The sequence below is a fragment of the Falco punctatus genome (genome assembly GCF_963210335.1).
Source record: "Falco punctatus genome assembly, chromosome: 6".
In the NCBI taxonomy this organism is placed as follows: domain Eukaryota; kingdom Metazoa; phylum Chordata; class Aves; order Falconiformes; family Falconidae; genus Falco; species Falco punctatus.
Genome location: NC_137585.1, coordinates 26,021,717 through 26,039,928, shown reverse-complemented (window position 1 = coordinate 26,039,928; position 18,212 = coordinate 26,021,717). Strand labels below are relative to the sequence as shown.

The window sequence follows — 18,212 nt, the reverse complement described above, 5'->3', positions numbered from 1 at the left end:
TGAGCAGCCAGCAGCTCTTCCTAGTTCACTCCAGGCACTTGTCCCTTGAAGGAGACTGGGGTACCATGCCTGGAAGGGGAAACTGCACCATGATTGCATCCCCAGCCCATGCCCATCACACGTGCTGGGATCCCCGAGTTGCCACAGCAGAGGGTCCAATAGACTTGAGCCTAACAGCCCATCCAGCCCCTTTTCTTCATTGCCAAAGACTCCTACCTACTCACCCTCGGGCACAGCTGGGCAACCCTTCCTGCTTTACCCTTGTTGCTTTGGATCTAACTTTCTGTGAGTCAGCGGACTGCCCAGGGCCAAGCTGGAGCTCTGCACAAAACATACAAGACTATTAACATCTGCAATGCCTTTAGTTGCATCACTTTCCCATCTTCCCACCAGAACTCTGTAGCACAACCAGGAGAGAACCCAATTCTCAGGGCAACACCCAGTTTTAGCCCTACAAACTCTCCTTCCAGACCTCTGCTTTTTCTGTTTCAGTCATTTGAGATTTCACAATTTCTAAAAAGAACAGAGTATTTCCATTTAAAAGGGACAATATAAAGAGACTCCACAACAAACTCCTCTCTGCACTCAATACCCTCAGGGGGCACGTGTGGCACAGATATCAGTCCTGGCATTGCACAAACAGGACACAACAAGAATGCTTTTCCCCACTGAATCACATAATGAAGGGGTGGAAATGAGGGGTTAGTATTGTATTATACAGTGGTTTTGATCACACCAAAAAAAAGAAGCAGCACAGAAGGGAGAAGTTGGATGCAACGCCTGGGCAGCAAATCCAGATCGTGCTTCCATGACTCAATAAAGGCAGGACAGTCCAACCAGACAATTTTTTATTCCCCAGGCCTCTTAGCAGGTCAAGTCACACATCTGAAGAAATACAGGACTACGCCCACTCATGCTTTGGCTGTCAGCCACGTTCCTACTCTGTTTGTCCCATAGCCAAGGTCATATGAAATGCCCAAGCAGGTGTCACTGCTGTGATGAGAAGGGTAGCAGTGGTAGCAAACACTGACACCTATGATAAAGCCAGTCACAGTTCAACAGTAACAGATGAAACTGCAGAATCTTCAACCCAAGCCTCCAACCTGAACCACAGAACCACCATGGTAGCTCTCTGGTTGCACAAGTGTTGGGGTCATCCTGCTGCTAAAGCTTTAGTCAGGGCTGCAGCACACTATGAAATACATCTTCCCTCAGACATGGCACAAAGTGTCACAAGAACTGGTGTTGTCATGGTTTAACCCAACCAGCAACTAAGTACCATGCAGCTGCTGACTCACTTCTGCCCCCACCACCACAGCAGGATGGGGAGGAGAATCTGAAAAAGGTAAAACCCATGGGTTGAGATAAGACTGATTTAGTAAGTTAAATAATAACAGTAATGAAAAGGGAGATAACAAAAACAAGAGCGAGAGGAATAAAACCCATGAAAAACAAGCCATGCATAATACAATTGCTCACCACCCACCGACTGATGCCCAGCCAGTCCCTGAGCAGTGATCCCCGCCCCAGCCAACTCCCCACAGTGTATATACTAAGCACAAATGGTAGGAAATACCCCTTTGGTTAGTTCAGATCTGTTGTTCTGGCCATGCTACCTCCCAGCTTCTTGTGCACTGGCTCACTGGCAAAGCATGGGAAACTGAAAAGTCCTTGACTTAGGGTAAGCAGTAAGCACTACTTAGCAACAACTAAAATGTCAGTGCTGTGTCACAGCACAAGCAAGCTATCAGGCTGCACCAAGGCCTTTACCATCGGTCAGATTCTACTGTCCATGCTGTTTCTCCTCCATCAGTCAGATTCTACTGTCCATGCTGTTTCTCCTCCCTCCAGAGGCCAGACCACACTGCTACTGCTCCTCCTCCATCCAGCCACCTCTCCCACCATCCTCAGGGCTATTTTAACCATTTCGCAGGAACGAGCTACACCTGCACATCATCCACGTCCATCAACCCACTGCCTCCAAAGCAAGGCCACAGCTGCATATTATCAATGCTAATCAACCCACTGCTGCATTCTTCTGCAGCAGGGGTCCTCAAACTTTTTAACCAGGGGGCCTGCATGCAAATGAAGTGGCAGGCAGTCATCTGCGGCTGCTTGGCTCCCCCTCCCCACCCCCTGGGCTGGGGGGCGGGGGCACGGGCACAGTTCTGTAAATACCGGGGGCCAGATTGAGGACCCTGGGGAGGGCGTAATTTGAGGACCACTGCTCTGCAGTGTGGTATCAACATTATTCTCATACTAAATCCAAAGCACAGCACCGTACCAGCTACTAGGAAGAAAAATAACTCTATCCCAGCCTAAACCAGGACAGCATCCACCCCTTATTCTATACCATTTGCCATGCCCAGGCCTCACACTTTCCTGTACATCCCAGTTAACCCCCACCACCTTCCCTGTCTATTGATATATACACACATGTATAATCCCCTTAGTCTATGGGGCAGTCCCTACAAAAGTCCATTGAGTTAATTTAGTCCCTAACTTCAGGCTCCATCCATCCTAAATCTTTCAGAGCAGGAAAGATGGTGCATGATGTTGGACTGTTGCATGCTGAAGTCAATTCCAATTATATCACTGCTGTGCTGCTCTGGTTTCACTGAAGTTCATGCTTCATTAATCTGAGTGATTTTTACTGTAATATTCTTGATATGGCATATAGCACCATAGAAATTATGATATACCGTGTTATAAAGCAGTTAACATCATACAATTTAATTCATTGGCTCTTCTCACTCAAAATCAAATCCCCTCAAGGCACACATCATAATTCCCCATCCTCCCACATTACCCACCAGGTACATCCAGGCCCTTGAGCAAAAGCAATCCCACAAATGGGTTTGCCTTTGCCTGAGGCAGGAATAACCCAGGCCGTTTCCCCTAGCGTATTTTTTATATGCGCTACAGGAACTTTATCCCTTTCTATAGTATGTAAAAGTTTTGATTAAGCAGGGCCAGCCCAATTGGCAGATCCTCAAATGCTGACTAACCAGGTGGCTTTTGCTAATGCGTAGCCCCATGTCTGAAGGTCCTACCACCCACTGCCCTCAGTGTAGCCTTTAACAGTCCATAGCATCATTCAGTTTTCCTGGAGGCTGGTACGTGATAGGGGCATTCAGTGCCATGTTCTTTAGCCCAGGTGTCTATAAGGTTGTTTTGCAAATGAGCCCCATTATCCATGTCTATTCTTTCTGGGGTGCAGCATCCAAGTAAGATTTGCCTTTTCAAGGCCCATGTTGTGGACAGTGGCATGGGACACTGTCTGTTTCCAGCCATCCAGCGGTTGCTTCCACCACTGCAAGCACATAGCACTTGCCTTGGCAGGCTTGTGGGAGTGCGATATAATCAGTCTGCCAGGCCTCCCCATGTTTATACTTCAGCTATCGTCCTCCGTACCAAAAAGGCTTTAACTGCTTGGCCTGCTTAACTGCAGCACTTGCTTTACATTCACAGATACCCTGTGTGATAGCATCCATTGTTAATTCCACCCCTCAATCACAAGCCCATCTATATGCCGCACCTCTCCCTTGATGGTCTGAAGTGTCATGGGCCCAGCAATCTATGAGTAATTCACCTTTATGGTCCCAGTCCAGATCTACCTGAGCCACTCCAACCTTAGCAGCCTGATCCACCCGACAGTTGTTTTGATGTTCTTCAGTAGCCCAACTCTGTACATGAGCATCTACATGACTTATCTTCACAACCAGGTAGCAGTATCTTGCCACTGTACAGCAGCCCAGATGGGTTTACCTCTGGGCTGCCAGTTGCCACAACCACCCCCACAGGGCATTTGCCACCATCTGTAAGTTGGTATAGAGATAAAAGTATTGACCATTTTTCTCATTCAGCAATGTCTAAAGCCAGCTGGATGACTTTCACCTCTGCAAACTGACATGATTCACCTTCTTCAGCAGTTTCTGAAACTTGTTGCAGGGGACTCTGTACAGCCACCTTCCACCTTCAATGCTTTCCTACAATATGGCAGGACCCATCAGAAAACAGGGCATATTGCTTCTCACTTTCTGGTAGTTTATTATACAGTGGTGCCTTTTCAGCATATCACCTCCTCCTCCGGTGACATTCTGAGTTCTTTGCCTTCTGGCCAGTCCATGAGCACTTCCAAGATTCCTGGACAACTGCAGTTTCCTATTCAAGCTGGATGTGTGATCAGTGCAACCCGCTTACACTATGTAGCATCAGTTGCACAGTGTAGATCAGACCCTCCCTTCGAACATCCAGGCCAGCACCAGCAACCAGGGTGCCAGAAGAAACTGCACTTTAGTACCAATCACTTCCAAAGCAGCTCAAACCCCTTCATAAGCTGTCAGTATCTCTTTCAGTTGGCATATAGCAGGTCTCACATCCTCTGTATCCCCAACTCCAAAAGCCTCAGGGCTGACCTTGAGTCTCCCTCAATGTTTTCTGCCAGAGGCTCCAGGCAGGGCCATTCTCCCTGGCTGCAGTGGAAAGCACATTACATCTTGCCTTGCTCAGACTGGCCCATGGGCTACTGCTTGAATTGGTTCCTGTTTAATTTGTTCAAATGCTTGTCGTTGCTCAGGGTCCCGTTTGAAATCATTCTTCTTCCAGGTCACTTGATAAAAAGGGCTTACAATCAGACAGTAATTTGGAATGTGCATTCTCCAAAAACCTAAGAAAGAATGTGCATTCTACAACACCTAAGAAAGCTTGTTTCTTCCTTACCAGTTGGTGGAGACATGGTTGTTATTTTATTGATCACATCCATTGCGATTTGACAATATCCATCTTGCCATTCTATTCTTAATTGGATCTCCTGTGCAGGTCCCTTGACCTTACCTTGTTTTATGGCAAACCCAGCTTTCAGAAGGATTTGGACAATTTTTTTCCTTTCTCAAAAACTTCTCCTGTATTGCCCCACATGATGGTATCATCAATGTATTGCAGGTGTTCTGGAGCTTCACTCTGCCCCAGTGCAGTACAGATCAGTCCATAGCAGATGACAGGGCTGTGTTTTCACTCCCCCAGCAGTCAATTCCAGGTGTACTGGATGACCGTCCAAGTAAAAGCAACCTGTACTTTGCTGTCAAAGGGATTGAGAAAAATGCATTAGTGATATCAATTGTGGCATACCACTTGGCTGTCTTTAACTCCAGTTCATATCAAAGTTATAGCCTAGTCAGTGTGGCAGCACGACTTTATTCAGGCCATGATAGTCTACTGTTAAGTCTCCATTCAACTTTCATGCTAGCCATATAGGTCTATTAAAGGATGAATGAATCCTGCTGATCACTCCTTGACTCTCCAGTTGACAGATCAACTTAGGGATGGGAATCAAAGAGTCTCAATTGGTGTGACATTGCCACGAGTGCACTGTTGTGGTAGTGATTGGCATCTGTTATTCTTCAACGCACAGCAAACCTACAACAGAAGGGTCCTCCAAGAGACTGGGCAAGGTAGGCAGCTGTTTAATTTCCTCCACCTCCACGGCAGCTGTACCAAAAGTCCACTGGTACCCCTTTTGGTCCTTGAAATACCCTCTCCTGAGATAGTCTATGCCAAGGATGCACAGAGCTTCTAGGCCAGTCACCACGGGGTGCTTTCACCACTCATACCCGTAAATTAGGCTTACTGCAGCCTCCAATACAGTTAGATGTTGGGATCCCCCTGTCACTCCAGAAATATAAATGGGTTCTGCCCCTTTATAGCTTGACGGCATTAGGGTACACTGTGCATTAGTGTCTACTAGAGCCTTATAATCCTAACATGCCAGACCAACAGACCCACACAGTCCAAAACCCAGTTTCTCTCTCCTCCACCTGGCTGGAGGAAGAGCCTCTCTAGCCCTAGTCATAGGATCCTCCACTTCTTGTAAGAACAGATTAGAATTGCTTTCCATAGGATCAGGAGTAAGACCAGCCCTTTCACTCTGTCTGGGGAAATACCCACTGGAAATTGGAGTAGCAATTTTCCTGGAAGAATCCCCATTTGTGATTGTTTTTCCTTTGAATTCACATACCCATGCCTCTAAGGTCAAGGCAGCTTTTCCATCCCACTTCCTTATGTCCTCTCTGTGGTCCTGTAGGTAAAACCACATGGTATCCTGTGGTGTGTACCTTCTATATCCTTCCTCTTGAGCATACGGACGCTTGCTGTTAATAGCCGAGATGTGGGTCGGTACACATGGGGAGTAGGATCTATCCTCATCAAATTGCTCAACCAGTTTCTCCACAGCTTGAGTGAGGAAGAGAGATTTTCTTCATATTCCCAGAGCTGGCAATCCACTTCATCCACTGCTGGCACCACTTCATCTCTCCAGCTCATTACTGCCAAGGAACTGGCATACAACGATGGTGCACTCTGTAGACATTTCCACCACACGGGTCAAGTCCATCAGACTTCGTCTGGATCTGTGGGGGACTGTGTGTTGTTCAGGTCTCAATAAATCATCTCTAGCCAGCTAATTCCCTCAGGTACTGGATACCTCTCATCTGTTGCAGTCCACTTGCCTGGGCAACATATAGTGTCTTCCTTGAAGGGATACCTTTCCTACACACTTGACAGGAGTCGCCTCCAGAGGCTCAGGACTTGTGTCCCTCTTCCAATTGCCTTGTCAATACCCTCTTTCCTAGTAAGTGATCCCAGTTGCTTGGCTTTCCTACTCTAATTCCAAACTATCAGCCCCATTATTCCAGCACTGGAGCAGTTATGTGATAATGCGCTCAGCTGGACGACAGCCGAAATCTTTTTGCGTATCCCACAGGGACAGAGATCAAGTCGTTACCTCTTGTTTTGCCTCCTCCTCCTGTTCTTGTGGTAGCTCTATTTCATCCTCCTTTACTAAATGAGCTGTCTTTCAAACCCATTTCTTGTTGTGTATAGAAGTGTTTGATACCAGCACAGGCTGGTCCTCTGTATCAATTGCATCACTCACCACTGAGGCTGGAGTAGCTGCAGTACCTGTCACTGGCATTGGAGTAGCCACAAATAGCTTAACCCTAAAGACGACCTGAACTAGATTCATGGTTTCTAGCAATAGGACCACACTGGTTTCAACATCCCAAGGATATTCAAGTTGTTGAAAATTCTCAGATGCTACCATAATTAGCCTAGAGGAGAAGGGGAAGATGTCTCCTCCAGAGGCTGGCTCTTTGAGGAGACAAGGTAAAAGGTGTAATTATTAATAGTTTCCAATAGATGGCTCCTGGCAGATGTGACTGCAGGGCTGAGTACAAATACTAGTTTCACAACCAGCAATTCTATCATATTATAAGCCAGTATTACAAAATAACCTTAGCCCAGCCCCCCGAGGTGACAAACACCACAACAGAGAACACATACATAACATAACGTAAGAACAAGCGCAACAACTCAGCACAAATAAATCAATATTATGAACAGTCATTATTAAACTAATACAATGAATGCTTATAAAAAAATTGGGTTTCACATGCTCTGGTCAGATCTGTCATTATCTCAACTCTTCTTTGTCCCACACTGGGCACCAAAAAGGACTGTCATGGTTTAACCACTCCTGCTTGCTCACTTCCCGCTTTCCACAGAGAACTGCAAAAAGATAAAACCCACAGGCTTTACCCACAAAAATCAGGACACATGCACCTGTACCAACCCTTCTGTCACATGTCCCTTATATCTTCTCACCCTGTTGACATTGTCTGCCTTTAGGTTAAGTTTAATAGTATTCTCTTGTCTGAGTCCCACTTGATACTCCCCTTCCCAAGTTCATCGCAGCCAAGCCTCCAACTGCTCTTCCTCACTAACTCTCAACTCAATCTCCCATTGTTACCAAAGCATTGATTAGAATCAAATGTTTGGGTTGAAGGGACCTTAAAAATTGTCTAGTTCCAACCCCCCTGCCATGGTCAGGTGTTGCGACGGAGGGAAGACACAGTCACTCAATATGAGTGATCAGCAGACTTCCTTTATTGTCTCTTACAGTCACCTTTTATGCCTTGTTATAATTAGCTCATACATATTACAAAAGTTAAGCTCATTATTGGTTAGTTGCCTAAATACCAAGTCCACCCCTGTTTCTCTTCTGTAGTTATCTGTTCCCACCTGCAACATTCTTTTCCCACCGAAATCTTCCTGTTATTGTGTAACAAGGACAGCCAAAGACAGTGTATTTTGCTTTACTTCACATAAGCTGAGAGCGATGTGCATTTTTGTCCAGCCAGCTGGACTATGTCTATGAGACCTTTTTTCAGCTAGCCAGTTATCCACAGTCAGGGACACCTTTTCCTAGACCAGGTGGCTCAGTGCCCCATCCATTCTGACCATGAACACTTCCAGCAACGGGGCATCCACAACTCCTCTAGGCACCCTGTTCCAGTGTCTCACCACCTGCACAGTAAATAATTTCTTCCTAATATCTAATCTAAATGTACCTTCTTTCAGTTTAAAATTGCTATCCCTCATCCTATCACTACATTTCCCAAGACAGGGTCCCTCCCTGTCTTTCCTGTTGGCTCCCTTTAAACACTAGAAGGCTGTTATGAGGTCTCCTTCTCTGCTCTAGGCTAAACCACCCAAATTCTCTCAACACATCCTCAAAGGGGACGTGTGTTCCAGCCCCCTGAACTCTTCGTGGCCCTCCTCTGGACAAACAGGTACTTAGGTGATTTAGAAAAAATCATGTGCAACAGCTACTTTTGGATCCTAACTGGTCCTTAAACAGGCAGAGTTAACACTGCTAACCAATGTGTCTAGACTCAGTATGCCCCCCCTTCTCGTCTACCACTTCGGAAGGATAGCTAGCCTGGCTCCACAGCTGTAAGCTACCTCAGCAGAACATACGGAAGCCTTACAGACTATTTGGAGTGCTCAACAGTACGGGTGCAGAAGCCTTAACCAATAAACTAAACACAATGACCCCCTCACTGGAAAATCTTCACTTTCCCTTATAGTTATTACTTAAATTGGGACTAGGACAGTGGTTGACCACAAACCACAAACACTTTACCTTTATGGGAATGTCCAAAACACAGTGACTGCACGTTATTACTTAATCTTCTGGGGTTTTCCTCAGCTCAGAGCTGCCTTCAAGCCCTACCAAGCACTTCAGGTGCAGTAGCCAGAATTTTAAGACAAGGTGACAGCAGAATCCCACCTGCTCAAATGCATAGAAGTTGTCCAGAATAACGCCACTGACACCAAATGACACCTGCAAGCCCAGCAGCTCTCAGTAAACTTCCATACAATGCAAATGCAAACTTAGCTGTTGCCTGTGTATTGACTATAGGAGATGTTACTACTAAACAAATCTACCCTAATCTCTATGGTTTTACACCAAGATGGATCTGTGATCCATCCTATGGATCAACAAAAGGCCTAGCAGAGAAATAAAGGACAACAATAGATAGATATTGAAGCTTGCATCCCTGATGTAGGATAGGGCTCACGTGAAAGGAATTTCCCTGAGGGAGTATGACATTTTTCAGCACACTCTGACAAACAAGCTGAGACAGTACTTGTCTATGTCGGCAACAGCTGTGTGTATTTATGATCTTGAATGATCAACAGCAACTAAAGCTTTGAATTTGATGTTACATCCAGTTGCAGTTTTATTAGTTTTGACTTGTGTTTATTGCTTATAATCATTCTGTCTATCAAAGCTGGGTGAATAAGGAAACAAATCCTGTTAATCCAACATGTAAAACATATGTAATCAACCGATTCTGTATGTGTGATGGTATATAATCATCATTAAGCAACTCAACTGTAGCCTTACCACTGATCTGCAATACACTGCGTATTTATGGTGCAGAGGCAAGAAGTAACCATACCACCACTCTGAGTCAATAAAGTTTGATTGACTGTAGTCACAGGGTGGAGTGTGATGGATGCACTTGACTCCTGGACCAAACTAGCAAATAGTTTGGTTCAGGCTCCCAAGGAAGCAAAAGCCTAGGTCATGACCAGGTCAAGAACTTCTCTAGTTTCAACCTGTTCTTTGAAAACCCACACAGGAGCAGGATGACACGGTGAGCTTTGATGCATGAGCTGAGAAATGGGAACACTGATCATACGATTAACACATGAATAGCAGGTGGTTCTTCCAAGACTAATTTGTCAAGAACAAATGAAGTTGTGGGTACAAATAATCTCATGCCTACCCTCTCCATCACATGTAATTTGACTATGAGCCAACCGTTTTATTCCATAAATATGACAGATTGAAAACCTTTTTGAGCTCTCCCTGCTAAACAGCTGGCTGCACAGCAGTGATCTCCCCTTGAGTTTGGGCAGCCTCTCAAGGTTACTCCTCAAGGTTGAGAGACCCCTTACCAACTTCTTTGGTATGTGACCAATGTTTTGCATAACCTTGTATCATAGGGCACTAAGATTCTGTACTGGTATTTTTGAATTATTATTATACCCTCCGTACAGTAAGTAATAGATTGAACCTTGCCATTGGACTTCCTTGTGCCTCACCTTTACAACATCTTACTTCAACAAACCCATTTTTGCTGCTACTTAGATGGTGGTTCTTTAAGTGGTGTAAACCTCTTCTGCAACAAGTGTAACTGAGGCACTCATAATAGTTATAAAATATTCTTATTCATTATTAAGAGCTTCCTTTAATTGGACCAAAACTCTGTTTCAATGTCAGTCACTCCGATCTCTGTTGTTTCCCATCTCTCCAGGACATGGAGTTCAGCAAATACAAACTTCCAAGAACTGAAAGGACAAAAGTTCATCTGCAGGCCAGCACACCTTTGTCCCCTGTTTCTGCTTCTGCACTTCTAGCAGTCAGTCTCAATTAACCAAAAGCATTTAAAATTAATTCAGCATGTCTGACATCATAGAAAGATTAGAGAAGCTTGGCAGATCTGCACCTGTGGTACAAGATGGCCTAAATCAACCAAACATGCCCAAAGAGTACATATACACCATGAATTCTCATTTTCCTCAGTTTATAACTGTATTTTAGATATCACAGAAGAACAAGCAGACAAAAGTTTTCTTGCCACAAGGATTCTCAGCAGTTATGTAAGAGAAAATCTGTCAGAAATTACTTATATCTCAGATTGACAGTCAATCACAGGGTGGTTAGAGTAACTTTAAGCATCTAGAGCAGGGGTCCTCAAACTTTTTAACCAGGGGGCCGGCGCGCGGATGCAGTGGCAGGCAGTCATCTGCGGCTGCTTGGTTTCCCCCCAACCCCCGGCTGGGGGGGTGTGGGTGTCTGTAAATACCAGGGGCCGGATTGAGGACCCTGGGGGGGCCGTATCCAGCCCATTGGCCATAGTTTGAGGACCCCTGATCTAGAGACTAGTCGCTTCTCTCTGCAGATTCCCATTCCACTACTTCCAACAGTGTATTTTCCACTTTCGCCTATTACCTTTGTTGTCCTAATGCCATCTGCTGCTACAGATATGCATTACAAAGTGATTATTGGATGGGCCTATTTTAGTTTTACATCCATGAACTTCATGTTGAATCCGGCTCTTCTCCCAGCCTTCCTGTGTTCTTAGCATTGTCTCTTTGAACTGCCAGGACATTTTATGTGATTTTATTCAGTATGATCCAGCAGTATTTCTGAGGCAGTTTGTTAGTGGGTTTTTTTTGCTTGTTTGGGGATTATTTTTTGTAAGTGATCACACTTCATTCTCTGCGTCCTCAGGGCCCAAATCTACCACAGCAGGAAGAGCACTCAGAACAAACAGGACCATTTCAGAACAGATAAAGTAACAGGACAAAGATTTTTTGGTTCAAATGACAGTCATTAAAACAAAAATGATCAAAATTACCCTCTTCAAAATTATCTCATTAGCATAGCCCCAGTACTTGTTAAGGGATGCCTTAAGTGACCACCTCCAGAAACTCTGTGGCTTGATAGTTCCTCTTGCCCAGAGGCTCCTGGAGCCCAGTCTGGAGACCCAGATGTCTCCATTGTAGGCCCTTTAACACAGCTGCTGCTGCTTTCCTGTTTGCAGGTTCAACAAGTAGCAAAGCTGGGCATGCAAGCCAGAGACCCACGTAGGACACTGACACAAACAGCCACAGACCAAGTGCTGCCTTCAACAGCATCTACATGTATGACTCACATAAAACAGAAGTATAGACAGACAAGTCTCTTTCCTCCTCTTTGGCTGATCAGGATTGAATATCTCTAAAATCCACACATCCCCACCCTCTACACTCACAGGCACACACACATCCACAGATCTCTTAATTCAGTACAGCCCCTCTGCCCATTCTATACCCCCGCACAGAGCTCAGGCCCTCTTGCCCACTTCACAGGATCTCATAGTTGCAAGCTGGTCCAGCTTGATGCTCACTAGCAAACAGACATGTGCACTTACACACTTGTTTCATAAGCACTCCACACTCACAGATCTCCCTAAACACCAGCATGGGCCCTCTGCCCATCTGATGCCCCTGCCTGGACCTAGGCCCTCCTACCCACCAATCAGTCCATTTGAAATCCGCTAGCAAATTATACAAGCAAATGCCACAAACCCAATTGGGGAAGATATGTCCCATGCACCCCCACCAGCAGGCAGCATCGGGCATGCAGGCTGTGACCCACAGTCCCGCCTTCTCACTCCACTCACCCTGCAATGAAGCCCCCACTTACTCCAATTGCTAGCACCACGTGCTACAGGTGTCTACACCCCACTGTGACCCCAGTTGCTCACACCAAATCCACTCATGTGTCCCCCCCAGTAGCTGGCACTCCAGACAAAGTCTGTGGAACCTGTGGAGATGCTCCCTGGAGCTACGGTCTTTCCAGCTACTGGCACAGACACCCTCCTGCTCCAGTTGCTGGCACGATGGCCCAGGGATGACTACACCTCCAGTCTGACTCCACTTGCTGGCAGTTACCAGCTCACATTGGTCACCTCACTAGCTGGCACCTAGTCCTTGCAGCACATACACACAAGGACAGAGTAAGACTATGCAGACAGATAGTTAAGAAAGGACTGAAGACGACAGACTGGCTGCAGGAAACAGGCACAGGGCTCAGTCAGACAGACTGCAGGAGCGGGCTGGAAATTAGGACCATGCGTAGCAATCAGTTAGCTGAGGGGAATGTGCTCGAGCTTGCAGGTCACAAACCCTGGGAGGACAAGGAGTGTGAATAGACACATTAACATGATGAGTCATGCTGAGAGAGCATAGGGGAGTGGGGGGGATGGCGCCAAGGATGGCGCCAAGGAGAGGTAACACCTTGCTGTTAATTGATGGTAGTTAACCACCAATCGGGGATTGCCTAGTATGCAATGCTTAGCTTAAAGAACCAATCTGTTTAAAATGCGCAGCTTCTGAAAATATATATAAACTCGTGCTTCTGTACAATAAATTGACATTTGCTTGCATCAAGCTGCGTCCCGTCTCTCCATCACAGCAACAGACCTCCTGGCCAGTCACAGTTTAGACACAACTAGCCCCTTTCATACTCTCTTCTGTCTGTTCCCTCTCTGTGTAGTTCCACCATCCTCTTCCTCCCACCCATACCTGTGACTCCCAGGTTTGCATTCTCACTAGTTTAGAAGTCTAGGTTTGTCTGCAGTTTCTCAGTGGTCCATCAATTAGAAGAAACAGGCAAGTGTGAAGGAAACAGAAGAAACAAACCTTGTCAATCAGGTTTGTCTCTCTAAGCCTTCTTCACTGCTTCCTTCTTTTCCCTAAATCCAATTGGACAAGGTCCATGACCAGATAACATTGCCGAAATAAACACTCATATCCCACATATTCTTATCAATTAGCACAGCTGAGGAGGTTTGCTTCTTGTTATGCCCAGTACTCTGCCCATCAGGTTTGCATCCCTGAACATTTGGTTTATTCCTTCCCCCTTACTGTCTCCTTTTGCACTGAAGAGGTCAGTCCTTGAGCAGATAACCTTAAAGCAGCAGATGCTCTCACCTTCCATGTACCCTTACATTCCACACATTCCTCAATTTTATTGCTGGAAACAGTGTCCTGGAAAAAGTAGCCCTGCACTGCCAATGCAGGTAATTCTTTTAACTCTTGGTCCGCTATTTCTTCTGCTGCTTTCTCATGTATTTCCATTGATACATGAGTTGTGGCAGTTTCAATATTTATGTTACAAATCTGAAATTATGTCTCAATGGGGCTATTTGAGGCAGGGCTACAGCTGCAGGTTTCTACTTCTCATCACACTTCATGAAAACAGCAGCAAAATGCAGAGAAACCACAAAATGTGCTTCTGTCTCTGAATGCACCTTTAAAACTTGGAAATTCTGCAGCTGAGAAATCACAATCATATAATTAAATTTTAAAACTTATTCAGAGATAGGACAAAAATAAAAAAACCAAGGACAAATTACTCCATCATACTGGCAATGGACCTGATCAGTCTTATAGCTATACAATCGCACCAGGCAGCACTGCCATAAAAGTCACGGGAATTGCAGTCACAGCCAGAAGGGCAGCAGTAAAGGGGCCATTCTTCTCATCAGGATGAGATAATACAAATAAACACTATGCCACATAACAACCATCAGGAGCGCTAGATACAGAAAATTCACTTTTATCTTTCAGAATAATCTCTTTGAGCTCAGTTTAGATGCTGCTTAAAACAAATCCAGATTTTTCTGTAAGAACTCTACCTATTTGGAAGAGCCATGCTTCACAAGGAGTTTTAAAATTCTAGTTTTCCACAATACCAAGCAACATACCAACATCAGCAAAAGAGATGTCACTGTTCAGACCAAAACGAAATTTGCAAGATTGTATCTGATGGTTTGATGGTATCAACAAAGTATTTACTGCTTATACTCCTCAGGAAAAAAAAATATGTTCACTTTTGACCAATATCCATAAGCAAGAGAAAGTAATTTTTAACACAAAAGCAGATTTGCAGGGAAAAGACATTAGTAACGTGTGATGAATTCATCACACAAAATATTCTCCTAATATTCTATTCAGAAGCCTACAGATAAACTAGCAGACTCCTCTATATGGAAAAATCCTTGCCTCTGTAGTATAGTTCATGTATATAAAATATATACCTGTAAGTATACAACTATAGCTCATGCTTTTCCAGTTGTGAGCGTTACTGTGATGGAAGAGGTCAGCTAACAATGAAGCAGAGTCCAAAGTTGCTTTTTTCTTGGCTGGAATGCCATTTCTTAGAATACACTTACACCCCTATGCTACAGCTGCAGATTTCTACTTATCACACTTCACGGAAACAGCAGTGAAATGCAAAGAAACCATGAAACATGCTTCAATCTCTGAAGAATTTCCAAGTTTTAAGGCACAAAGAACTGTCTTACATCTCCAGTAGTTGTAGTTATGTCCTTTTAAAAAAGTACTGCTCTCTAATCATTCAACACCTAATGACTACTAACAGAAGAAAAGTTTGCAATCTATGTATGGAATACAAGCTGAAGTGCAAATTAAGATGTTTCAACTTAATTTCAGTCATGGAGAATAACAGTAATCTTTCACAAACACATACTAGAAGAGCTCTTTGGCATACTTGCATTTTATGGAGACCATTTATACTGGCAATAAGGCATATTACTAGCTTCAAGATCACAGGAGTTAAAAAAAAAAAGTATAGCTGCGATAATGCCTCTCTTCTCTGCTGAATTGTGAAGTTTCCTGTACACTGTAAGTTATATTATTCCACTCATTACATTATCTTCCTTTCAGCTCCTCCAAGTTTAAAATCTTAAGGCTTTTTTGGTTTATACTTTTACTGTCCTTTGCATTTTCAAAACTGTTGAAAACTTAAAACTCTCGTATTTATCAGAAACACAAATAATAGTCAAAAAGATCTTAGTGGTGTCTAGCAATCAAATGTGTGAAAAAGCAAAGATCCATTCCCTGTCAGCAATGGGAAAGCACTAGAGTCCCTCAAAAAACTGAGGCTGTAATATGTAATACTGGTTAAGTATAGCTTAGAAATACTTTGAGTAGCAAAGACAGGTTAAGAAGTTCATATTTCCCCCAAACTCATTTTCTTCCCCATTTCTACATCTTCAGGAGCACTGATGCTACTTGTGGTGCTTCAGGATGAGCCAGACTATAGGTAATAAAATAGCTTTCATATTTTTTTATTTTTTTTTTAAAAAGAAAGTAAGATTACTTACCTCAGCAATCTTCTTTGTGTGTCCCATCAGCCAGATCTGTGGCACCCTGTGGAACAGCAGGAGCTCCTTACTGGCCTTTGCTCCTGGAATGGACAATAGTCATTAAGTTGCAAGTGCTCCTGGAATGGACAATAGTCATTAAGCTGCAAGTGCAACTTTTACCAAAGTAACAATGGCCTGTACCAACAATATCACTGGACAGCCTCCTGCATTCCTGATTACTCATAATACATCAGGTTTCCTGGCAGGCTCGGAAGTCCAATTTGCTGTGAACAGCTTCCTTCTGTTAGTGACCAGTATCAATTCATGAAGGCTAAGAACAGCAATCACCTAATGCTAACCACAATGCTGTTTTCATAATTTTTCTTGTCTTTTATTTTTTTTAATTTTTCTTTCCTCTTCTTAAGAATCATCAGCAGGCTCTACTGTTTCTCACAAGTTTTCATAGTCAGGCTTCGCAAAGCATGAAGTACTCTAGGAATTAAGATAGCAGAACAGCACCTTCTTAGACTTTTGCTCCCTTTGTTTGCTGTCTCCAGCCTTCCTTCCTCAATGCTTTTAAATTAGGGGGTGGGGAGTATCAATCTCCCTCCTGTGCCCTCTTGTTGACTATTAATCAAGGAGAAGAAAGGTTCAACATCAAACTAACAGGTTTATTATTGCTTTGATTAGGACCAGGAGAGACCACAAACACTGTGACAAAGTCACAAATCTCCAGCCCACTAATACATTGCTCATGGTCACAGCAAACAAAATCGAGCAAGCTCTGCACATACAGAATTTAAGAAAACACTTCCCTGTTTGCAAGCCACAGACAAAAATCAACAGACCCAGGTGATGGCTCAGGAGGTTGTAGCTAAGTAGCTCAGCTGGTCCATTATGAGCAAAAGGCCTGGCAAGAACTGCTGGTTGCCAGAGGAGCACACACCCCCACTTGACCAGGTGAACCATCACACCTCTACTCCATCAGAAGTGACTAAGCAAACACAACAGGCCCCTTCTGATCATTATTTCTCACCAAAAAAAAAGCAAACAAAAGAACTGGGAAGCACTGTTTTGTGTAATTTTTAGAAACAGATGCAAAAATATTCTACTACCAGAACAGGTTTGCCTGCAGAAAACACATAAAGCCATAATAACTTGCTTACTTGTTAAAAGCCATTGTTTAAAGGACAGCCTCCTGTAGATCTAAGTATTTTACTGGTCTACAATTATTTTTGTTGAAGAGCAGTAGGAGGGGGGAGGATCGAAAAAGCATCTGTGCTCTAAGTATAAAACAGAACCACAATGACAAAATAGAAGTTCTAAAAACTTGGCAGAACAGTGAGCTGGAGGAAGTTTCAGCTCAGCTACTATTAAGCACGAAACCGAAACACCCTGTAACAGACTTGATACGAAGCATGCTGTAATGTTTGTGGTTTTTCTCTGCCAAAACATCAGACAATATAGTATTTCCTGGAGAAAAAATATCGTTTAAGCTTGAACTACAAAGAGGGCTCCATCCTTTTAACTGCAAAGCACCAACCATTTCCTAATAAACATTTTCAGAACTGCCTCAGCATAATGGCAAAGGCTTTGCTTTGAAAGGCTTGGGGGAACTTTTATACTGGCACAGCTATCAAGAGTAAAGGATTTAATTTTGTGGACAGTAATATAAAAGTGATCATTAACAAGTCTGCTGTCTCTGCCTGGAACGCCTATCTAAGCGTTTTGGGACACTGGCTGGTTAGTTCAAGGAAACCGGGTGATAAGAGCCCAGCTTTTGGCGTTACAAGTTTCACTCTCAGCATTCTCAGATGCAAGAGCTAGAAAACATTTACCAGGAGTCACGATGCGCTGGGTTTGTTTTGTTCTAATTTTAAGTCCTCCCAGGAGGCTAGTTAAGAGCGGGGAAAGGCCCAACATTACCACAGAGCTCCTAGAAAGAGTTGAGTCAACCTTGCAACAACTTCTAGGAAAACAACCTCCAGCATTCCTATGGGCTTCTGAAGTATATCCAGCACTTCAGGGGGAAAAGGGGGAAACCTCATGTTCTACCTGATGCCTCTAGTTTTCAACGAATACCAAGAGCATATGAAGCATATTTCCCCGAGCACATGGAGAAAGTCGATAAAGAAGTATCAA

General features: G+C 44.2%; 1 protein-coding gene and 1 long non-coding RNA gene across 4 annotated transcripts in view; one reads left to right on the top strand and one right to left on the bottom strand.

The window, feature by feature from the left end:
* Positions 1-18,212, bottom strand: part of RESF1 (retroelement silencing factor 1) — a 38,189-nt gene that overhangs the window by 18,698 nt on the left and 1,279 nt on the right. For 2 of the 3 annotated variants that reach the window (XM_080392228.1, XM_080392224.1), the window contains exon 2: positions 16,089-16,171. The gene's annotated coding sequence lies outside the window, so the exon portion shown is untranslated. Of the gene's footprint in view, positions 1-4,836; positions 5,081-16,088; positions 16,172-18,212 lie in introns of all 3 variants that reach the window. The other variant, XM_080392226.1, reaches the window with a different exon arrangement.
* Positions 5,088-16,055, top strand: LOC308065799. Its single transcript, XR_013928921.1, has 2 exons — positions 5,088-7,884; positions 8,248-16,055. It is a non-coding gene; the product is annotated as an uncharacterized lncRNA (long non-coding RNA).